The following is a 25,798-nucleotide window of genomic DNA, read 5'->3' as shown; positions in this document are numbered from 1 at the left end:
GATTACATACGGAAAGCACCAAGCATAATCACGCGTAACAATAGCAGGAGTTAGGCTGAAGGACACACCATTCTTCGCTCAAATGAAAGTCAATTTTAAAATGTATGTGAATAAAAGAGAAATATGGCATGGGAAAGTTTTGAAATAGGATATTGTGAAGTCAATGCATTACTTTTCTATGCTCTTCAACAAAATGTAATCATTTAAAAAACTTATTATTCAAGTAATAAAAGAATATGCTTTCTCAACAGTTGTAAAATACCAGGCCTTGGCTACACTTCTTGAAAATGATGGTATTGATATATAGAAAGGAAAAAATAAAGCTCATGAGTACCAATCCTGATGTAAATATTTTATTCCATTTTTACCCTATATGTTAATATGTTCTTCCTTTATTCACATTTAAAATTACAGATACTCAGGAAATATGTTTATATTACATTTTTAAAATTTGATTTCTGGGATGCCTGTGTGGCTCAGTCAGTTAAGTGTCTGCCTTGGGCTCAGGTCATGATCCTGGGGTCCTGGGATCGAGCTCCACGTCGGGCTCCTTGCTCAACGGGGAGCCTGCTTCTCCCTCTCGCACTCCCCCTGCTTGTGCTCTCTCTCTCCATCTCTGACAAATAAATAAATGAAATCTTTTTAAAAAAATAAATAAAAAAACAAGGCTTGATTTCCCTTTCTTCAGAACTTAAAATATTCTCTGTAATTTTTAATGATTTTCATTCTTCTAGTTTGAATCTGCTTTAACATGACTGCAACATATATGTTGCATTTATTTATACCAATGGCTTAAAGATTTGAAATAATTCAGATTTAAATGGTCAAATAATGAATGTTTAAGACACAAGGTACATGACATATTTATGAGACTGATGCGCTGCCCACTGCGCCAAGAGGGCTGCTAGGTACATGACATATTTAGCTACAGCGCTGATGGAAGACATGACCAAATATGCAGGAATTATACCTCCATCTGATACGATTTCTGTCACTTTCCTTGTCTGAAACAATCTAAACTTAAAAGTATATGGCTTTGCCAAAAGGAGGTAGAAAATGACTTTAAAAATGAAAGATTACATTAGATTAGTGATTTGGCACTACCCTTGAGAAGAGTGGTTAAACAAATGAATTAAACAATTGAATTAAACAAATGAATTCTTTTTAATTCAATCAAGTTGACTTGTGGTATGCTGAGGTAGGGAACATCTGTTTGCTAACAAGTTAGCAATCTTTACCCATGAAGAGCTACTAACATTTCTGTTGATTGATCAGTGAATTATAGTTGTTTCGGGGTCCCTTTTTTCCAATTCTCTCCATTCCTTTGCCATTTTTTCCTTTTGGTTCCCTTCAATTCACTTCCCATCTGGGCTCCGGAATCCAGGGAAATCAGAACTCCAGACCAAAATAGCTCTCTAAGAACTGGGTGCCCACCTACAGTTCATTTTCTGACACTGGTTGCCAAAAACGTTTTCTTCGGCAACTGAAATTAACATTCCAACAATAACAGAAATTGCTAAACATTTCATCGACTTTCCTAGAACTATGTCTGCCGTCCTTTGAGGCCATGCAAGGGCATCCGCCTCTCTGAAGAAATGAAATTGTTCATCCCCACTGTCGACAGCCTAGTGCAGATGGAGGAATTTGGAAGTACTGATGGCATCTGCCGTCCTCAACAATAAAGCAATTGCTGTTCCCAATCCTTAGCTCTCTTTGAGTGCTTGAAAAGCTCTTGTCTGGCTTTGTGTGAATGATTTCTTGTCTGAAGGACCTTACCTTCTCAGTTCCTTTCCTCTGCTCACCCCCCCCCCCTTATCTGGGCAGGGCACAAAGGTACGGTGAGCATACCCGCATAACCCCGGAGGGACACGTGCCCAGTACCACGTGCCCGCCGCAGGGGCCACATCCCAAGAAAGATGTTTAAAGATTCCTTCAAAGATCTTAAATAATTAAAAAAAAAAAAAAAAATCATCTCGCTTTCCATTTTAACCCTCCTCATTTTGCACATAACTAAAATGTTAAAATTCATTATTCAACGTTCGTAATATGACTTTTTTCCTGCAAATATTACAATTTAACGATTTTCTTTATGTCATCCTTGTGAGAAGATGATTCGTTTTATGGCTTTATCCTGACTTACGGAGTTGGAGAGGACTTCTTTTTTTTTTTTTTTTTTACAGATTTAAAGTGGATTCTGGATAGATTTTGAAGGTACCATAAATTAGCTTTTCCAACCTGGGATTATGTTCTGGTTCTAAAGTCTGCAGCAATTATAAAGCTTGAGAAAAAGAATCATTGGTAGTTTGGGAAACTATTAAGTAAAAGTCTCATTTCCCACATTGAAGTAGAGAATGAGTTAGTACAAAGCTCAGTTCCTGGAAAGATTCACTGTTGACACTGATTTAAAAAAAGAAAAAAGTTGCCAAGAAAAAAAAAAAATGCTACTTCTGTTCTATATAAATGTCTTTCATTCAAACTTAAACATAAAAACCGGTAATATCCAGAATGATAATTTGGATTATGTAATCAGTGTTAAGTGGATTTTTAAATATGGAAAATTTCACTAACTTTCTTAGCTTCAACTAAAAATAATTTGAACATGGTGAGGAGTTTCATATGTATGTATTACTATGCCGTGTGGTTCTGACTCTGATTGCATTCAATATTCCATCTGGTTCAAACCATGTTTACTCATTTCTCCTCTAACTATGTACCCTTCTTGAAAACTTTGCTCACTTCTCCTTTTAGAAGCCTTTAAATTGCTCCAAATCTGTCACAGAGATGTATGCCCAGGGAAGTCACATGAAACAAACCTCAAAGTAATCTAAATGTCTATCAATAAGGAAGTAATTCAGTTTAAAAATTATATGCTCATATCATGGGATATTTTGCAACGGGGAAAATAGGAGATAGGATAGGGCTGCTGATTTGAAAAGATGTCATGACATGTTGCTAACTTTTAAAATATAAGGGAAAGTTGCAGAATGGAGTGTGTAATAATTTCATTCATTATCCTTAAATGCCATGTAGCCATAGAGAAATATAAAGATAAATAGATTGATAACTATAGCTATAGATAAATTAAAAGAGAGATAGGTAGGTAGGTAGATATGGGAATAGAGGTGGAGATGAGTTTGGGAATTTTTGAGAGGGAATCAATAAACACTGATAAATTTTTTTCCATAGTGTTCAAATGAAATGTGGGAAATGAGACCTTTACTTTCCTCCAAACAGCTTTAATAGTGTCTGAATTTTTTCATAAATGTGTATTACACTTAAAAAAAATATGTGTTTCTATAGTATATTGCACTGACTTTGCATTCCACATATTCTGCCTATCTCATTTCGGAGATACTTGTATTTACTCAGTCATCTGTTTTCCAACTTAGACACATTGCTTATACGTACTAATTGCCCTTGGTCTGAAGTAGCTTCCTACTTTGATTCTGCCCTTCTTCCCTTGTTTGAGCTTTAAAGTTTATCTCTCCCAAGAAAGAAACTGATTAAATAGATTTGGGCAATCATTCTCATCTCCCGAGCATGGCTTAAAGCATATTCTCTCTTAAGCCAGAGACCAATTAACTGCATTTTTAACTTAGATATTCAAATTAAATTCTTCCAACACGAAGCATATGACTTTAAATAAAGACTTTCTCTAACACCCATGAATGTGCATTAAAGATTCAACAACTAGAACTGTCCTCGAAGAATCATGTGATAGGAGAGAAGAGAACTAATGAGAAATGTAAATATAATTTAGAATATATTCTCTCAAGAGGACTGATGCCCAACCAGTTACTGGCGCAGCATACAACAAAACGAATGAGTGCTCCATCTTTCTGGATGCCTCAGGACTATCATTCAACTTCTAAAATCTCACTCTTGCAATTAAATCAGTTTTTACGAATTTGCAGACGACTGGCAGACTCCTTGCAATGTGCGCTCCCCGCTAGAAACTTGGTCATTAGTCTTCTCCTCATTCCCGGCATGTCACGGCAACCAACCCCAACCCTTCTGCCATGTGTACACCTTCAACCGAGTGTTACGTCTCATACTGTGATTCAATTCCATTCGTTCAGCATCTACCACTGTTTCACAGAGAAGTGGGCATTAATAGATGCTGTCAACCATGTAAAGGTAATGAGAACAGTTAAATGAGCAGCTGAACTCCATTTATTCAACAAGCGCTTGTTGCATATTTACTGTGTACGGGGTGTTATATGTTAATGGGAGGCTGGAAAGTGATTCCATTTACGTATCGTTACAACGAGGCCATTGAACTGGATGATCTCTAAGGTGAATTGTGGGTCTAAATGTAAATTTCTAAATGAGAGAACAAAGCCTCTTTCCTTGATTTAACCTTACGGACAGGGAACTATAATGTCTGTATGTAAAAATATTTAAAATATGAGCACGTATTTATGTAGTGCAAAGAAGTGCTAATGGAATGTAAAGTAATTTGAAGTGGATCAGTAAAGAATGCTTTTTGGTTTTTATTTATTATTATTTTTAAAGATTTATTTTTATTGGGTGCCTGGGTGGCTCAGACGTTTAAGTGTCTGCCTTTGGCTCAGCTCATGATACCAGGGTCCTGGAATTGAGTTCCAAGTCGGGCTCCCTGCTCAGCGGGGAGCCTGCTTCTCCCTCTGCCTCTGCCCCTCCCCCCTTTCCTCCATTCTCTCTCTCTCTCTCTGTCAAATAAATGAAAATCTTTTTAAAAAGAATTTATTTTTATTTATTTGGTGCCGGGGGGGGGGGGCAGAGGGAGATAGTCTCAAGCAGATTCCTCACTGAGCACAGAGTCCCATGCGGGCTCGATCTCACAACCCTGAGCTCATGACCTGAGCCGAAATCAAGAATAGGAGGTTTAGCCAACTGCACCACCCAGAGGCCCCAAGAATGCTTTCTAGACCAGGTAAATCTCTAGCTGTAGCTTGAAGCATGTGATGAATGGAAATAACAGGATATTTGAATGAATTCCAAGTTGAGATTAGAGGAGTACTAGAATGTTTATTCTTGTCCCTTCCACACTCAGAAATGACACCTTGGGCACCTGGGTGGCTCAGTTGGTTAAGCGACTGCCTTTGGCTCAGGTCATGATCTTGGAGTCCCGGGATCGAGTCCCGCATTGGGCTCCCTGCTTGGCAGGGAGTCTGCCTCTCCCTCTGACCCTCCCCCCCTCATGGTCTCTCTCTCATTCTCTCTCTCAAATAAATAATAGAAAAATCTTAAAAAAAAAAAGAAAAAAGGAAATGACACCTTTCCAGGCAGAATGAGAAGATAGAATAGCTTTGGCTTACCGTCAATGATAGAAGAGGCAACAATTTACGAAATATAAGGATGGAGTGGTAACTCCACGGATGTTGAGAAATGTGATTGAGCATCTGACACATGGGGGAAGACTGGAGTTTCAGAGAAGAAAGAGCTGAGGAGGAAGGGGTAGTGCTGAGGAGGAAAAGAGAGGAGGTCTGCATGACAGCCAGAGAATGTCCAAGAGCACATCTAAGCATCTAGACTTGAAAGCTCTATGCCTTTGCATCACTCTGGTAGGCAAGAGATCTTAGAAGCAGAAACAATCTCCCACCCCAACTCAACTGTGTATAATTGCGATTTATAAAAGATAACTTGAGTTAAGGGTTGCTTGAAATTCTTTGTCCTTTATGTATATATTTAGTACGGAGTTAGATGCAGGTGTAGGAAATGCTACCCAGAGAAATAAGTGGCTCAGCATGGCTGATAAAGATCTTTCCTGGTCAAAAAGGGGAGGATGAGGACAGCATGCCATCTGATTTCCCTCCAAATGCATCCTGGGGCTGGCCCACACAGAGCTAACTCCAGGAATAGAAACAGATCCAATGACGTAGTAGACCTTATTTTTAAAAATCTGTACATCTCTCAAAACAAACAAACAAACAAAAAACCACTCTATTTGTTGATCCATTCTCAAGACTTTTTTTCTCCAATAATTGCTCATAAAGCTTTAAAGGTGACACAAACTAACTGAAATATGCTCAGTTCAATATAGTCCTATTCCATATTGCCAGTAACGAAACTTGAGTGCCCTCGACTCTCTCTTTTATACTGAATTAAATGGACATTGGTATTTTCTCCGCCTAACCAGAAGCAACTCAGAATTGAACATGAAAGAAGTGGAATTTTCAATGGAATGCAGTTTTCTTGTGTGTTAGACCTGCTAGAAATGTATCTTCCAGCTTCATTTTGTTCACATGTCAGTCTCAGAGAAATGAGTTTTAAGGAGTTCCTCTGGCCAGGCTAGCATAGAACTCGTAAAGGAGGAGAGTGGCATAGCTGGTATTATTTGTTAGTTTAGTCGTTTTCTAAAGATGATGTTAGAGAACAACTAAGGATCGTGGAAAATAATGACTAGGCTATCGTGTGGCTCGAGCTAGAGGGCGCGTTTTGGGCTCAGAAAGACTTGTGGTATTAGCCAAATAGTGAATTTTGAGATTTGTTAGCATTGTACCACAATAGAATTGGAAAGAAACATCCAGGCTTTCTAGTTCAAACCCTTGTATGCCTATGACAGATGCGGATAACAGCTGGGTTGTTCTGTGAGTAAAAATGCCTCCCTTTAATATTGATCTTAAAATTACACTTGATGTATCTGTCCCACCAAATGAGTAGGAGTTATTATGGCAAAAACATAGAACAGAAAGCCAGAATATTTCTTCTAAATAGCCACAATGGGCATAATCTTTCCATGTCTGCAAACCTAGCAGGCATGTGACATCGTTCTGCACCGAGTTAAGACTTTGGTTATTTATTTTTGGTCTCTGAATTTCTCATGGAAACTCATACAGCAAGCGTGATTTGAAAATGCTTCTTTCCGCTGTGTAATTTAATCAACCTGAACTGTTAAGCCTCTCAAGACCTTAAGGACACGTTGATGTAATTCCCTGCTAGTCAAGCTTTTAAGTTGAAGAACTACTTGATAGAGTCCATTTGTAACTGTTCTTTGTCCCTTAATTGTAACAGACTTAGATGAAGTTGGCTTGGCAGATTATAAAATGCTACAAGACAGAGTCCTGTGGTGTTTTTTGCTGAATAAAACCTGAGAATATACTTCCTCAGATTCTAATATAGAGATGTGTGTGTGTAAAATATATGTATGTCATTTATCTATGTATACAGTCACATTTTCCTTCATGCTATCATGAGGTGATGAAATTTCAGCATTTTAAAATATTTCCTGTGATTAAATAACAATTTTGCATTGTCAAAATACAATACTGTTGTATCTTACAAATTTCTTCTTCCTACTTTAAATGTTAAGTCTAAATAGCTGATCTTCAAACTGCCTACAGTTTCACTAATGCTTTTAAACATGTTCACATTCCCACCCACATCCATTATGATTTGTAAGATACTTTTATTGAAATATTCATTCATTCTTTCAGTCATTCATCCAACAAAATGTAGAGTATTATTCTGTGCTGAGCACTGATCTAGGCTCTGAGGATCCAGCAGAAGAACAAAACAGACATTTTACTCAGATGGACACCAGGCATCGTGACACCACATAAATGAGTAAAATATATATACTACTAGAAGGGGATGAATATTATGGAGAAAAGTATAGTAAGGGAAAAGGGGAACAGAAAATGCTGGGATGTATAATATTAGGTGGGATTGGCAACAAAGATCTCAATGAAAGTGTAACATTTGGGAAAAAAAAAAAAGTGTAGTGAGGGAATAGACATCTGAGAGAAGTGGGTTCCAGGAAAGGGACCAACAAATGCAGAAGCTCTGAGGCAGGAGCATGTCTGATGGTTCATAAAAAGCAAGGAGACCGGTCGCTAGAGCAGACGGAGGGAGGAACGGAAGGAGATGAAGTCTGAAAGGTGAGAAGATGGAGAAGCAAATCCCTTAAGGCCCCTGAATGTCTTTAGGGACTTTGGTTTGCATGCTTGGTAAGTCAGGAAGCTGCTGGAAGGTCAGAGCAGAGAACTGATGTGGTCTGACTTATGTTTTAGTAGAATCACCATGGCTACAGAGCTGTGCACAGACTGCTGGGGGCTAAGGTGGAAGCAGGAGAGCCCAGTCATGACATTAATAAATACCATAATATGCACTATGTATAGGGGGAAAAAAAAAAAAAGGAAAGAGGGGATGAAGAATAGAGATTAAAAAGGACTCTCAGATCCTTAAAAAATAAGAATGATAAAAATATTGTCATATATTTCAAATGAGTTTTGATCACTTAAATTTGGAAATTAGTATTGACACTAGACAGAGACATTAAAGATTAATATCTTTTTTTAAAGATTTGTTTATTTAAGAGAGAGACAGCATGTGTGCACAAGCGGGGGGAGGGGCAGGGGGAGAGAGAATCTCAAGCAGACTCTGCTGAGTGCGGAATCAGATGAGGGGCTTGATCTCATGATCCTGAGATCATGACCTACCTGAGCCATAACCAAGAGCCTGACACTCAACGGACTGAGCCACCCAGGCACCCCTTTGGGAAAGACTAATAAAGCAATCAAGGTTGAGAAACCTACATAATCCAGTCAATGTGATAAGGAAAATCTGTGTCCTAAGATGGCCAACTGAGCCAGCGAGAGAGTCCCAGCCCCTGCCCCAGGGCTCTTCCGGGTTCTTCTCCCTGTCCCGCTTCGCGCACGTGCCAAAAGTGCCAAGTATGCGGAAGTAGAAGTGTATAAATTGACCCCTTTTTTTGTGCTTGGGGCTCAGACCTTTGGAGATCACTCTCCTCTGAGCCCACCGGCGTTAAATAAACCTCCTATCCTCCGAGATCTCCAGGTGCCGCTTGGTTCTTCCGTGGGGCGGTCCAGTCCAGGTTCCGTACAAATGGATTCCCAAAATGTATTTTTTTTTTAATGAATAAAGAAATGGGACAATAGTAAAAGACAGCGTAATGGTTAAATGTTTCAGCTTTATGTTCAGAGGGATATGAATTTTAATCTGCAGCCTGTGCCTATTACTTATGAGACTCCTGAGAGATCACTTTTCATTTTTGAGCCTCCGTTTTCTCCTCTGCTAATGCTGATAACACTGGTTTCAAATTCGCAGGGTTGTTAAAAAGATTCAATAAAGTAATTGATTAAAAATACTGAGCACAGTACCTGCTAAATTTTGAGTGCTTGATAATGATAGGTAGTTCTCAGCTCCAGCTTGGTTTACTATGAAAAGTACCCACTATTTAAAGGCAAAAGAAACTATATTTGGGGGACTTATCCAGGATCCAGCTACCTCATCTATATTACATGTGCTTGACACAAGCAACTGCTTTAGGGAATCGGTAAGAACCCAGGTGCTGACAAAGCCGGGAGGAATAAGCGTGTTTAATCAATCCCCTCTTAACTAAGTCAAGTGTTGACTGGTGGTCTCCATTCCTTACGCTCAAACCCCTGCCACGGCACCCTGAGGTCACACGGCTGGCCAGCGCCAGGCCACCAGCACCGTGCAATTCTGCCCCCGTTAGATGAGCCCTGTGCTTAGCAAGGGCTACTTGTATTTTTTCCCAAACCTGTTTAGGGCAGGCTTTCTTTCATTATAATGATAGATTTTAATTAGCTGCTTAATAAAGTGAGGAAATACAAGTGCAGAAATGAAGAGCTGTCATTTCTTTTTAAATTAATACAACTTTGTTTGAAGGCTTATCAACACAAACTTTTACATATGCTATTGTTTGTGTGTGAGCAAGACAACCGAAACAGACTGGTGTGGAAGAGAAAGTCCCAGAAAATTCCGCACCCATATTGCTGCCTGATTGTCATTAAGTTCTAACTCGTTCTCAAGAAGCCATAATTCTGCAACTATAAGGATCCATGATGAATGTGATCTAAAATAAGTAAATACATAAAATCACATCCCCAATCTGTAAACTTGCATTTAAAAATGAGTCTAGCCTCCTATCACAAATTACCAATTAAATAGATAGATGGAGGGCGCCTGGGTGGCTCAGATGGTTGAGCGTCTGCCTTCGGCTCAGGTCATGATCCCAGGGTCCTGGGATCGAGTCCCGCATCGGGCTCCTTGCTCAGCAGGGAGTCTGCTTCTCCCTCTCCCTCTGCTTGTTCTCTCTCCGTCTCTCTCGCAAACGAATAAATAAAAATCTTAAAAAAAAAAAAAAAAAAAAAAATAAATAGATAGATGGATAAAATATTAAGCTATATAAGTATCCTATTTTATGATGCCCGTTTTCTAACTTTTTCAAATAACTGGTTAGCAGAAGGCTAAGTTGAATCAGGTAAGAGAACACATCCTACCTCTTTTCTTGGAGTCCTTCTGGGTCTCCATATGCATTTAAATGGCCATGGCGAAGCTCAGTGCAAGCTGTACAACACCAGCATTTATTTCCAGACCCTCACTGTCCCAGACATTCCATAGTAATCACCTATTTAACCTTTCCTTGCTTTTGCTGAAGGGCTGTGACTCAGAATAAAAAGGCAAAAGGCAGGTAAAAATGGGATGGGAGAGGCATTTCTCTAAGGGAGGCTCTGTCTCTTTGGTACTAAGGGCGAGGCTGGGGTACAAAGCTCCCCCTCTTTCCAAGAAAGTTGGTTGTATAAGAAAAGGTGTGAAAATTACTAAAACATCTAGACAGACAAAAAAAATTGAAATAGTAATCGACTATATAAAAGCTGATAATTTTGTAAGCTCTAGGGTAAGCTTGCAAGTTATATTTGCCAAGTATCCAGGATCAATAGAAAATAATATCTTTGGGGCGCCTGGGTGGCTCAGTCGTTAAGCGTCTGCCTTCGGCTCAGGTCATGATCCCAGGGTCCAGGGATCGAGCCCCGCATCGGGCTCCCTGCTCCACAGGAAGCCTGCTTCTCCCTCTCCCACTCCCCCTGCTTGTGTTCCCTCTCTCGCTGCGTCTCTCTCTGTCAAATAAATAAATAAAATCTTTAAAAAAAATTAAAAAAAAAAGAAAATAATATCTTTTACACATGGTAATAATATCAGAAAACTGTTTAAGGAAAGGACCTGTTCCATATGGTTGTTATATTTTCTAGGCTTCTGTCTAGCCATCAATGAAGACTTGCAGCGATTAACATTTAAGTGACTCACCTCACCCAGTTTTATTTCATTTGGGCCTGCCACGCACACTCCCAAAACTGAACCGAAGCAGGGGGAAAATGTTGCAAAGGGCTCACCAACAGAGTGAGTACCAGATTGTGGGGGAAACTCTATCTTTGAAAGATCTGTATAAATTTTTTGAGGCTGTATAATTACGACATTGTTTGACCAGACTATCCTATTTCATAGCACGAGCTTGGATGTGAAATATATTGGAGTTTTGATTGCATATATGGAAATGAGTGAAAATAAAATATCAAACACAGCCATTCTGCAAATAACATGGACATTTTAATGTATTAGATTGTATTTTTGGTCGTGTGCACAAAAACACTCCTGTTCTTTAATCTGCTTTCTATAATGCTATTATATTTTTGTCAGGATTACCTTAATCCTTGTCAGCTCAAGTCTATTGGATTTTATTATGGGTCAGCAGAGCATCTTCTCATCTTTTTTCTAACCTTAAACCATTATTTATTCATTCAAAAAGCATATTAATGGGCAACCAACGGGCTAAACCAGGTACTCCAATCAAAGACACATATTTGTCGGTTCGTTCCGCGATGTAGATTAACAATGGCAATTCCTTACTGGCTGACCTTCCTTCAGTTTCCTTTCCCTGCCAAACCATCGGCTGTCACAGACCTTCCAAAATACTATGACTCTAGTCATCTTCTGCTCAACACTTTAAATGGTTCCTTATTGCCCCCAGGCTACTGTCAAATACTTACCCTGACCCCACAGCTCCCGGTTATGGAGCTTGTACATATTAAGAAGTTGTACCTCAGGGCACCTGGGTGGGTCAGACGGTTAAGCCTCTGACTCTTGGTTCCACTCAGGTCCTGATCTTGGGTGCTGAGATCCAACCCCGCGTGGGGCTCTGCATGGGCATGGAGCCTGCTGAAGATTCTTTCTCTCTCCCTCTGTCTCTCCTGCTCGCTCATGCTCTCTCTCTCTCTCTCAAAAATAAATAAATGCTCTCTCTCTCTAAAAAATAAATACATACATACAAAATAATAAAGAAGTTGTACCTCACCTTCTATTTCTTCATTCACTCACACTCTCTATACTCCAGCAAAGGCTGTTTTGGTTCATCTAAGTATTTCATGTTCTCTAAACTTAATCAAAGTATCTCTTTTCTCTTCTATTCTGCACGTTCAAATTCTAGGCCCTGCTCACACCCCACACGTTCCAAGGTTTGAATGTCAGTAGCATTTTACTTCAATGTTTGAAAGAGAAATACTTGCTTTCTGCTTACAGGGAATGCTTTGTGCGCATGCGCTGCTCTTCCTGCTGGAAGGTGGCGGGGGGGAGGGGTGCCTGGAGCAGCAAAGGATTAACACGAACGTCTCTCTTTAACTCTTAAAACAGTTGCCATGGTTTATATGCTTAGTCAGGACTCAACAAATATTTATTCATGATAAGATAGGGTTCGTTTAAAGAATTCATTTAAAATGTGAAAGATGGAAGTTTCGATCAGACAAAACCGAACGTCGATTGTGTCACTGAGTCAAAGATTTACATGTGAAAGGGAAGTAAAAGATGATTTGGTCTGTTCTCTTTATGTTACAAATTGCAAAACCAAGACACGGAATACGAAGAGATTGGTTTACAATCCTCTATCACATACTCCCGGGTAGGATAAAATTTTGGATAGCTTCAAATTTAAACTATTTTATTTCATTTTCTTAAGTCATGCCCACAGTCATACCCTAGACCAAGGCACCAGCTCCAATCACCTTACTGCTGAGTCTTAAACTCACCTTTCTACCACAGCCAGCCTCCCTTTGCCTCTCTCCCTGATCTAACCAAACAGATGAACTGCTTGTCTTTATTCTTTTATTTTGGCCTATGTGCAGACCTGGAATATGATGATGTGGGAAGGAATATGTGCTTTGTTATCAGGTACAACCGGAATTGATTCCCCGCTCTGTCATTTTCTGGGGACATAATGTGTAGTATGCACAGAGGCCCTGTGAGCTTCAGCTTGCTCATTTGTAAATTTGGGATATTGAAAAGATATTAATAGCTACTATTATTGAGACCTTGCTAAGTATATACTGTTCTAAATGCTTTACATTTATTACCTTAAGTCTCAAAACACCTCTGAGGTAGATACTATTATTATTCCTGCACATATAGATGAGGTCGATACTATAATTATCCCCATATTATAGGTGAAGTAACAGAGACACAGAGAGGTTAATTGATGCCCAGAGTCACTCAATTACTGAGGAGTGGAGCCAGCATCGAAACTCTGCTCTTGCGACTTCAAAGCCCATGCACAAAATGGTTATTGTGAGGATTATTTGCAAAGGTCAATACTGCTATTCTTCAAAAAGGGTGGTTCTCAGGACTCTAGTTGAATTCCGTTAACATAAGTGTACCATGTGCTAATTTGACCCTGTTACAAAGACTCCCTTAGTTGCAGGATTTAAGGGACAAATGCCCTGGTTCTAGACCATGATTTCTCCCCACCTGTTGACAGTAAGAGTCCTTAACCAACTCTTAATGTTGCAATTTCTTAAATTCTGGCAATTGTCTCAAATTTCATAAAACAGTAATATTTGGTCAGCTGAAGACTCTCACTCATGCCTGAATAGCCATGGGCACCTCCTCATCTTCACAGTCCTTGCTCCAAAATTTTTTCTAACTGCCCACCAGCAGAGAAGGAATGTCCAACCGGAAACTACTATGGGGAGTTCGGTAGATTTTACAAAGTGAACTTTTCTGAACTATTTGGTATAAGTATCTACACATCATGATATTTTGCCTTCTCCATTGTTTCTTTATTCAAGGATTTTTATGATAAATACTGTAGTTTAAATGAATTACATTTCTTAAAATTATTTTTAAAAAAAGGTCTTTTGTGGACCATTAAATCACTTGTAAAGGCATGGGAGAGAACAAATCTACCAAATGCATTCATTTACTGCCAACTTTTTTTCCACAAACATTGGTCGAATCTCTTCTAAAACAAAAGCTGAGAAGGACAACAACAGATCCAAACATTTTTATTGGATTATATGTGCCACGGTTTTATTCTGTGAGCCCTTCAATCATCTGGATAGAATATCATCTGTTCTGTATTGTTGGTACATTGTGAAAAGGTTTTTATAGATTTGAATTTTCTGGGAAGATTACTAGGGTTATAAGATGCTATCTCTAGGCATGCTATCTGTCCTTTTGTCTATAAATTTGTCTTTCATCCATAAAAGAGCCTCCTGCTAGGAGCCCAGCAGACCTGACAAACATATAACATTGTGAATCTATGATCCAGAGAGGTAGATGAATGGGACAGATCAATGAATCACCTAAACAAGATGCAGGCATTTCTATACATACTGAAAAGTAGCATAAATGAAAGTGATCATTCTTTTCTCTTCTTTTGCCCCCACCTGTCTACCAAATAACCTCCTGACAACAGGCTACACTCTTCTGTTTGTGCTCACGTCTTCCAGATGTCAGCTGACGCTTCCCAGCCCCTGGAATCCACATAAAATTGGTTCAAGCCCCCCTCCCAAACACTGGAGATGACCAAGCCCTCCCTGTACCGAAGTTTTCTAAATTTTAGGGTGGAAAGGGGAATGTGAGCAAGGAAGCAAGGATGACATTTTCTGGTCATTTCTGTCTCAAACTATTCCTTCATTTGAGTTAGTTTATTCTGCGAAGAAGAGTTTCACACGTGGCCTCTTTATGCTGTACACATGACAAACCACACATGAAACATGGCTTCCTCTTCAAGTTCTGCAGGAATCTTATCAACTCATCTTCCCAAGTCATGCCTAAACTGAGACTAAAGAGGTTAACCAAGTAAAGAGGTTTCGGGTTGGGGTGTCCAAGCAGAGGAAAGGAAACTCCATGTGGTAATGCCTTCAAGCAAGAGAAAGCACGATATATACTTGCTGTTGAAAGAGAATTAAGTTTGGCTTCATATTTTTCCTCATTTGGGTGTTTCTTCACTCCTCATTTTCAACACAACCCAGTACAGCTGTGTATTTCTTCAGACAAGACAAAAAAGACAAGTATCTGCTGTTGCTGTTCTTTTTATTAATACCAAATCAAAATTACACTTTCACATGGCACCGTGCATTCCAGTTTCCAAAGCAATTGTCACGATCTCATTGGAAACCCCCAATGGCCCATCACCACCAGCGATATCAGCAAATCATCTCCATCATAGACCCATTTTTGGATTTCAATAAAAATGACTTCTAGAACCTCCTGAAACATCAAACATTTTAAAAATAATTGACAAAATTACCAAAATCTTCACCTCAAAGCAAAAGATTGGTTTATCAAAGGCACACCAATTGCATATATAAATCAGTTCCCTCCGTGGTCTGGGAGTGAGACACAACATTTTTCTTCTACAGTCAAGAACACAAGGAGCAGCATTTTAGAATAATCGTTTACATATTTGTAAAAGTTAAAAAAAATAGCGTTTATAACACTTTGAAAAAGAATAATTGGTATATTTTTATAAAGCATTAAAGACATTATCTCTCACTTTTCACCTTTATAACACTCACTTTGGTCTGATAAATGTGGAGGGAAGAGACAGTGGGTTCTGGGCCTCCCCAAGCCTTGCCAGGAAGCAGTTACTCGTTTGGCAGCTCATACCTGAAGACGAACAATTGCACATAAGTCCTTGCTGACTTGTCTGTGAAGTGTCTGGCTAGAGTTGGTCTATTTAAAACAGTGGTGAAGGCATGGGTCAGTGCTCTTGGACCAGAGGATTTTTGTACACCACAAGAGGCCTCAGAAGGGATGTGTTCTCCCCAGCTGACCCTCCTGATGATCCCGGGCCAAGTGTTTTCTCTGGAAAGGCTGGTTTCTCTCAACGCCCCCTTTCTGTCTGTGTTTCTTGGTTACCAGACTTGCTTACTTCAAAATATCCTCCAAGCCTGTGATTTCTTCCTCTTCTGTTTTTTCTCCAAACAACCTTCATTTTCTCAAAAGTGTTCACAAACTTCTCTATGTTTTAGCTATCACAAGGCTGAGCACATTTCCTGGTGGCTGAATAAGCTCTATTCAACACAAATAAATTAAGGAGGAATCAGCAAATTGCTTTACCATTGTGAATGCTCATTAAAACTTGGAAAAAGACTCAGGAGCACAGACTCATTCCCTTAGAAGTATGATTGCATCAACAGGTTATAGGAATCTTTGAACACTGAGCATTGGCTCTGTGTGGAAGCGTTACATTGGCATTATTACCTTGGATTTCATTTTCCCAGAGTTTGATCATTTTATTTGCATTCGATTAAAAGTATTTAAAAATTTTAGCACAAAACTTCTTCCTCATTCTCTAAAGGGCACCAGACCGAAGTTGATTGTGCAATAGAAAGGAAATGGTAATCAGAGTGCAAAGCAGCGGAAAGATCCCTACAGCTTTGTGGATCAGAAATGGAGTCAGGAGGCTCCCAGAGGAAGCCAGGTTATTTCTTTACTCTCTGTATAGACACCAACATACAAAACATGTGGTATCTTGTTGTAAGAGTAAAGTGGCTCTAGGGTCAATGGCTTGGCCTTGAAGAAAACCACACTTTAACACTTTAGATCCAGCATGATGGTGAAAACCACAGGCTGTGAGATCAGAGCTGGCTCAGTGACACTTGCCACAGGTTATGGGATCCTGGTGAAATTATCTACCCCCAGCCTTAGTTTCCTCATTTGTAAAGTGATTTTCATAACATTAGCTTTTTTATACATTGTCATAGGGGATAAAGCAAAAAAAAAAAAAAAAAAAAAAATTACGTATATAAAGAATTCCCCACAAGATATATAAAAAAGTTCCTCATTAGATACACCACATGAAAAATGCACAAACTGAGGGTTGCTGGAGTGGTGGGGGGTGGGAGGGATGGGGTGGCTGGGTGATAGACATTGGGGAGGGTATGTGCTATGGTGAGCGCTGTGAATTGTGTAAGACTGATGAATCACAGACCTGTACCCTTGAAACAAATAATATATGTTAATAAAATAAATAAATAAATAATAAAAAATAAAAAATGCTCAATAAATAAAATATACTGTTTTTTGTTAGCTCTTGATTTGTACCATTTGAGGGTCTTTTGTACTCTCATTGACACCTTGGTCAATTCCCTGGAGCTGAGCTACGTGGACAATTCTGGGGGTGGGAAGCTGTTAATCAACAAAATGTTTGACAAACCGAAATCCCAGTTCTATCAGAAACATATCCATTACTGCAGTATCATTGAAAGCAGGACCTGGGTTGTCCTCACCATGATAAAGCTGGCAGCCCAAAGTGCTGTAAACACGTAGGGCCTGAGGGATATCTACTCACTTGAAATGATCTGACATACTTGGTAATAAAATTGTTTATGATACTAAAAAATCTGAGATGCACACAAACATTATTTTCTATCATATAGCATTAAGATGAATCCTTAATGGAAACTGAAAGTAATTAACCAAGAGTGACAGATCATCTACATTGTTGTACAGACACATTTAGTTGCTTGCCAAGTAGGTGTAAGTTAGCATTTATCAATCAGAAAAAAAATGTCTTTGTTCTGTTTGTTATTAGTGGAAAATAAATTCTGTGAGGTTTTTCCCCTAATGCCATTTATGGTACTCTAGGCGTCTGCATCGTATCGGTCTTGCTAGAAGAATTTTACATTTATTAAAGAGGAATTGAGACTGACTTTTAACAATTTCATAAATTTAATTTGGAAGTTTTATTAAGTGAATTAAGGTACCTGATAATGTGTAGTTTTTGTTCAGAAATTCTTATTTCTATCTATATTCATCTTTAATAATTATGGGTTGATTAGCATTTCAGTGTATCAGGTAGCTATGACCTTCAACTTGCTGATCTGGCTTTTGCTTTTCCTGTGTTAATTTATGAATAATTTACATTGGGCCCATGGGCATTTTACGATACACAATGACACGGTTATCTTGACAAATTGCTAATTAACAATTTTATCAGCAACCTCACTCCAGTACAGAGCAGATATGCTTTAGGAACTTTGTGCTTTTTAACGACGTCTAATACAGTGCTTTGCAAGGAGTAGTAAAGAACAACAAATTGAGGAATGGTTAATTTCTATAAATTGTGTGATGAATGGTTTGAAGGTCAATTCAAGTACTTTTCAAGAAAACTAATACCCCCGTTTCTTCTTAAAGTCCTCTATACATTGTTTTCTATTCTATACACGTGGGCTGTGTACCTTTACTGCTGATGATTTCAAGTGGTCTGAAAAGTTATCAACCTAAAGACAATATTCTTGCAATAAAAAAAGGAGTAAAAATATGTACAAACAAGGGAAAATGTAACTGAACCACGAACCTCTATAGAAAGTACTTATAATAAAATAAATAGAAATTTGTCTTTAAAGTAAACAAGGTATCCATTACCCAATTAGAAAATATATTAAAAATTGAGAAAATCCAATTTTAGGAAGAACTTATAAGAGTGGGCATTGCCATACTCTTCTAGTGAAGTGAGCAGTAGCATTTTGCTTTAGATAGTACTTTGGCATTATGGAGTAATCACTCCAAAATCGTCCGTACTTTTTGACCTATAGTGACACAATTAGGAAATATGGTCTAAGGAAATAACCCTAAAATCAAAAAATGCTTTATGAAAAAAACATGTTTATGAAAGTATTATTTGTAATAGAGAAGAATCAGAAGTTAATTTTCCATCAAAACGAAGTGATTATTTATGATACAGTCATATAATGGAACATTATAAACTCATAAAAAGTATAATGTGGAAAGTTACTTAAAATTTCGTTATATAAAAATAAAGTATAAAACTCTACTCAACAATGTTAACAATACTTTTCTTTTGGAAGATTGGAATATGGATTGGTTTTTCTCTCTTTTCTATTTTTATGTAGTTATGGACTATCTTTTAATCACTATTTTTTAAATTCAAGAAAAATAAATTACAGAGTTCACCGCAATAATCTATTTGGAGATTATGCTCTGGACTTCTTCATAGCCCAAGAAATTATGTCATGTTAAACCAAGATTGCCAAGTATGCTTTCAAGGACTCTCAAGAGTAAGCGGCCTTATTAAAGATTCTTTGGCTTACCTAGTCTATGGCAGAGGCAGCAGCATTTGTGAAAATCCTGATACTGGTTAGAACTCTGTATGTATGAGGGACTGAAGGAAGCCAGTAGCCAGTATGGCTGTAGCTTCGAGAGGGAAGAACAGGTCCAGTATCAGCAGATGAGCTTAATCTATGGACAAGCAGCAGATCATACTTGCCCTTGTTCATCCTCAGGGCAACGGGAAGATTTTGCAAGATTTTTGAAAAGAAAAATGACAAGATTCAATGTACTTTCTAATTAGATCATTGACTTTCATTCTTTCAAAACATGTTCTCATTCTCTTTTTACTGAATCTAGTTTCTATATTAAAATCCTCTTTTTTCTGGGGCTCTTGGGTGGCTCCGTTGGTTAAGTATCTGACTCTTGATTTTGGCTCAGGTCATGATCTCAGGGTTGTGAGACTGAATCCTTTGTGGGGCTCAATGCTGAGCATGGAGCCTGTTTAGGAGTCTCTCTCCCCTTCTCCCCCTGCTCCCCCCCACTATTCTCTTTCTCTCAAAAAAAAAAAAAATTCCTCTCTTTCTTGATATTGGTAATGTGTGTTTTCTTTTTTTCTATTTTCTATTTGTCTTGATAGCAGTTTATCACTTTTTTTTTTTTTAGATTTTATTTATTTGAGAGAGAGCGAGCGAGCCTAGCAGGGGAAGGCAGAGGGAGAAGCAGACTCCCCGCTGAGCAGGGAGCCCGATGTAGGACTTAATCCCAGGACCCTGGGATCATGACCTGAGCCGAAGGCAGACACTTAACTGACCAAGCCCCAGCAGTTTATCACTTTTATTAATTTTTCCAATGAACCAAATTGTGGCTTTGTTAATTTTTCTCTATTACATATTTTATCTTCTGTTTTGTTGACTTATGTTTTTATCTTATTTATATGCATCATTCTACATTATATAGGTTAGATTTCCTAGCTTAGTGAGATCAAGTTTAAATCACTGACATTTTTTTTAGGTATTTATTTTCTAAAAATGCCCTTAAGTAGTAAATTTCTTTCTAAACTCTGCATTGACTGCATCTAGCAAGCTTAATGGGTTATGTATGCTATGGTATTCAATATTGTTTAATTTCTTCTTTCGACACATGAAATTTTAGAAACACATATGGAAAAATTTTAGTTGTATATTTTGGCATTTGATTTTTGTTTTATTGTGTTAAATTCATTCATAGAATTGTCAGTATAAAATTGTCCATCTTAATATTTCCATTTATTCATTTTATAGAATCCAATTATCTGGCAAATTTTTCATCTTTTCATCTTTTTCTCATTTTTTTTCTTTTTTCCTTGAATATATTAATTAAGGTTATTTTGTTCTGGTCTGATGACTTTTTAACACTTGAGTTTCTATAGGTGTGTTTTTATTGTAGTTTTATTCTCTCTCAGTATTCAATTATATGATCCTTTATAACCAAATTATTGTAAATTTTTAAATGTAGACAAATAGAGAAGGAAGCTGATCACCTTAAAACTGAGCTGAATAAAGCTTAGGTTTCAGTTTTATTAGGACTCGGTCTATGTCTGGTTCATTTCTTATGTTGGCCCCTTGCCTCTAAAGCTTTTGACATAGGCCAAGTTCATATTCTCAGACATTAGGCCACATCCAAAATTGCAGATGCTTTCCAAAAAATGTACTTGCAGATAATCAGCTCACCTTCCCAAGATTCAAGACAATCCTGGACCATAGTTCCTCTGGTACATGTTGCTTCCACAACTTCCCAGTGTGATTAAAAATGATCATTTTATTATACATTTTACATTTCATTTGGCTCTTTTCCCCACCTTGTTCTTAGTAGTAGCTTGATCTGTCACAAACTACTTCACCCAAATGCAGAAGTACAGATGATTTTATTTTCTGACACTTTACCTACCTGTAAATTCTGATTTTTCTAAATTTAGTTTGAGATTTCATTTATAATAAATATGCAATGGAGACAAGGATGTCTGATCTCACCATTTCTATTCAATATTTTACTGAAAGTTCTAACCAGGGCAAGTAGGCAAGAAAATGAGATAAAAGTCATCCAGATTGGAAAAGAAGAAATAAAATAATCCCCATTTCAGATGGCATGGTCTTGAATATAGAATATCCTCAGTAATCCACTGTAAAGCCATTAGAACTAATATATGAGTTAATAAGATTGCAGTATACAATATTAATATACAGAAATCATTTGCATTTCTGGGTACTAGATTAATCATTTGTAATATGAAGTTCAGCAAGCAATTCCATTTATAATAGATCAATAGGAATAAAATACTCAGGTATCAGTTTAACAGAAGAAGTGAAAAATTTATACACTGAAAATGACAAAGCACCATTGAAAGAAATTAAAGAAGATCTAAATAAATGAAAACACATCCCATGGTCATGACTCAGACGACTTCATATTGTTAAGATGGAAATACTCTGAGTGGCAATAATACCCTGCCCCAAATATGTGCACATGCTAATCTCTGGAACCTGTGAATGCCCCTTTATATGGCAAAAGAGACTTTGCAGACATGGTTTAATTAAGGATTTTGACAGGGAGAGATTATACTGGATTATCCAGATACACAGAGTATAATCATATGGTCCTTATAAGAAGGACACAAGAGGAGTCAAAGTCAAAAGACAATGAAATTGCTGAAGCAGAGATTGGAGTCATGAACTTTCAGTTGAGGAAGGGCTACAAGCCAAGGAACAGAGGCAGCCACCAGACACTGAAAAGGCAAGGGAACAGACTCTCCCCTCCTTGCTTCCAGAAGGAACCAGCCCTGTGGATGTCATGACTTAAGCTAAGTGACACTCATTTTGGGTTTCTGACCTCCAGGACTGTAAGAAAATAAACTTGTGCTGTATTCAACCACTATGTTTGTGGCAATTTGCTATACCAGCAATTGGAAACTAATATACTCCTCAAATTCATCCACAGATTCAATGCAATCAATATCAAAATTGAAAGTTTTATTTTTAATCTAAAACAAAAAAGGTAGATTTAATGCAAGAATAACATGAACCTGAGGATAAATAAATCCACAACATACTTTAAAGTTTAAGGATTTTTTTTTTTCTTTTCTTTGTAGAAAGAAGGTTATCTGAAAGCACAGGACTGAAGATGTCAAAAAAATTTAATTGTCTAATATCCAGATGAAACAGTCTTGGTCCTCCCTTGCCACTCTTCTAACACTCACCACTGGACAGGTGATGATTTCACCTTTGTTTAATTCAGGATGCATGTTAGTTTCAAGAGTAACTGGATGGCTTGTTTACTGATTCATCTTCTTGTGATCCTCTTTTGCACAGATTTGAGGACTCACTGCAACCTCTTCATCCATGGTCTTCAGTCACTCATCAAGCTCCATATATTCAACATTTCCTGATCAATGTTATGAAGCATGGCTGGATTATATATTAAATTCTGGAGGGGGTCATTATAAAAAGTGATCATAACATTCTTTTGATTAATATTTGCAAAAATGTCACCATCTTCTATCATGTGTAGTAGGTATTTTCCCTCTCTTGAGGCCCAGATTGCACACAACTTGCCATATCTCATAAGAGTAATGTTTAAAAAAGTCTTTGCAAGCCTTTCAATATTCTTTTAAAGAGATGACAAGTTTTCCTTCTCCCAATCTTATGATGTTAACGTAAGTAAAAATTTCACTGTAATTGTTACCGGGTTTCTAAGTTCTGAAAGATTAATTGGTTGAATACATTTGTGCTAACTCATGGTAAACATTGCTAGGGGACTTACTGAATCTACCCATAATCTGAGATGTATGATTTGGTAGCTATCGCATTCTGCCAAGTAAATATCAGAGAAGCTAGAATACATTTTTTTACATAACTCCAACATGACATGACAGGTCACCATGGCAGGGGTGGGGGCTAGCCTGTTCGGGGGAAGTAAGTGCTCTTTATCCCTTCGTAGATTACCCCTCCATGTAACAATATAGCAAAAAGTGCTTTGTATCATAGGTTTCTGTTCCTAAAATGCACCTGAGATTTTTTTTTTTTTTTCAGATATAAAGAGGCCAATAGATCAGGGGATCATTGCCATTGCAAATATTATTACGGGCGCCTGGGTGGCTCAGTCGGTTAAAGCTTCTGCCTTCGGCTCAGGTCATGATCCCAGGGTCCTGGGATGGAACTCCATATCAGGCTCCCTGTTCCATCGGGCTCCAGGGGGGAGTCTGCTCCTCCCTCTCTCTCTGATCCTCCCCCTGCCCGTTCTCTCTCTCTTTCTCACTTCTCTCAAATAAATAAATAAAATCTTAAAAAGAAAGAAAGAAAATAATGTTGCTAAATAGTTCCCTAGAGGAGGAGACACGCCTCTCCACACAGGGCCACGTGGGGAAACAGCATGCTCAGTCAGGTGGCAGAAGGAGCAAGGGGAAAGTGGGGCTCAAAGCCTTTATATTCTGGTTTTTGAAGGAAGAAATGGGCAAGGTAGAGCAGGCAAGCTAAGCAAGCTTAGGAATGGATAGTTTGAATAATTTTGATAGGCTCTGGGTTATAGCAGTGATCCCTAGTTGTCCGGTCCCTGGATCTGGGGTGATTTAGGTTAGGGGAATAATATTCCTGACTGCAGGAGTCTGAAAATGAAACCGAGGTAGAGCTGGAGGGATTGATTGGTTTGCATATCAGATGCATGCTCACAGGCAAGTTGTTAGCTGTCTCTAGGAATTAGCTAACCCCTCCCCAGGTCCACAGGTCCCCCCAAATTGTCAAAACATCATAAAAGACAGAAAACAAAAACCATGATTAGTAGAGCTCGAGTCTCTTTACAGATACCCATCATATCTATGTCAAGATGTGGAAGGGTGTTCTTAAAGCATCTTGCTCACAAGCAAAGCTGGCAAAGATCAGCAGGTATTGAAGTTAGTTAGTTTGTATTCATCTGGAGCTTGTCTATTGCTACTTTAAGGATGCCAATTTCTCCCAAGGGCTATTTGCTTCCACAAGTGCATTTGTTAACTGACAGCAAAGCCCAGTGAAATTATTTGTTGCATATTGAATATACTCCCCATTACAAGTACTAATGAAAAGCTATACCTTTAAGAATCTTATGTGGAAACCAGGAACACTGGGCATTGAAAACTTTGCAAACAAACGCGCAAGGACACCCAAAAAATGTTCTAGGATATCTGGAGCCCCAAACATAGCTCCCAGGTACGATGAGTTACAAAAAGTTGCAAAAAGTTCCCTACTCTTGTTGATCAATTCACAAAGTTGAATCATTTGCCTTTTAGCTGAGACCTAACACTGTTCACAAATTGAGGGCAGACACCGTGTTTTCCCCCGAGTAGTCCAAGTGACAGAGACAGCTTGGGCAGGAAGAGGTGGCCAGTCTGGGAGGAAATGCCACAGTGAATCACCAGAGGGCCTCCAGACCCCCTGCAAAAATTGACGAGCTAATTCGAAAATCTATATGGAAAAGCAAGGGACCCCAGATGCCAAAATAACCTTTAAAAACAAGAACAAAGCCCGAATTCAAATCTTACTATAAAGCTACAGTAATCCTGGTGTAAAGATAAATTTATAGATCAACAAATAGAACTGACAGTTAAGAAATAACCCATACATTTATAGTCGGTTGATTTCTGACAAGGGTGTGAAGACCAATCAATGGGTAAAGAACAATTGTCAACAAATAGTCTCCAGACAACTGAATATCCACATACAAAAGAATAAATTTGGACCTCCTACCACACATTATTCATAAAAATCCACTCAAAATATATTATAAACTTAAAAGGAAGAGCAAAAGTATAAAAGACTTAGAGGAAAACATAGGTGAAAATCTCTGTGCCTTGATTTAGTGGTTTCTTAGATATAATACCCAAAGCACAAGCAACAGCAACAAAAAAGATAAATTAGACTATATTAAAATTAAAAACTTTATGCTGCAAATGATACCAACAAGAAAGTTAAAAAACAACCCAGAGAATAAGAGAAAATATCACCTATCTGATCATGGACCTTTATACATCTACAATATATAAAGATCCCTTCCAACTCAATAATAAAACAATAACTGAATTTAGAAATGGGCAAAAAATTTGAGTAGACATTCCTCCAAAGATATACAAATGGACAATAAACACATAAAGAAATGTTTAACATCAGTAATTATTAGGAAAATGCAACTTAAAACCACATGAGATACTAATTTGCACCCATCAGGATGGTTATAACCAAAGAGACAGACAGTAATGAGTGTTGACAATGATGTGGAGAAGTTTGAATCCTCATTCATTGCTGGTAAGAATATAAAATGGCACAGCCACTTTGGAAATATTTTGGCAGTTCCTCAAAATGTTACGTTGTTACCATATGACCCAGCATTTCCATTCTAGGTGTATACCCAAGATAAATAAAATATATGTCCACACAAAAATTTGCACATGAATATTCATAGTAGCATGATCCAAAATAGAAAAAAAAATGGAACTATCATATATGTCCTTTAACCAATGAAAAGATAAATAAGGTGTGGCATAACTATATAATAAAGTGTTATTTGACAATTAAAAGGAATAAGGTACCAGTGCATGCTACAATATGGATGGACCTTGAAAACATTATGGTAAGTGAAAGGAGTCAATTACAAAAGGCCACATATTCCATGATTCCATTTTTTTTTTTTAAAGATTTTATTT

At 38.0% G+C, this 25,798-nt stretch overlaps 1 pseudogene; it reads right to left on the bottom strand.

Annotated features, from left to right (window-relative positions):
• Nucleotides 1–22,379: 22,379 nt before the first annotated feature.
• LOC116637921 lies at nucleotides 22,380–24,889 on the bottom strand (annotated as a pseudogene).
• Between the last annotated feature and the right edge of the window lie 909 nt (nucleotides 24,890–25,798).

Source organism: Phoca vitulina, unplaced genomic scaffold, assembly GCF_004348235.1.
Source record: "Phoca vitulina isolate PV1807 unplaced genomic scaffold, GSC_HSeal_1.0 scaffold15, whole genome shotgun sequence".
Taxonomy (NCBI): domain Eukaryota; kingdom Metazoa; phylum Chordata; class Mammalia; order Carnivora; family Phocidae; genus Phoca; species Phoca vitulina.
The sequence above is the reverse complement of the archived record's forward strand: the minus strand, read 5'-3'. Positions and strand labels throughout refer to the sequence as shown.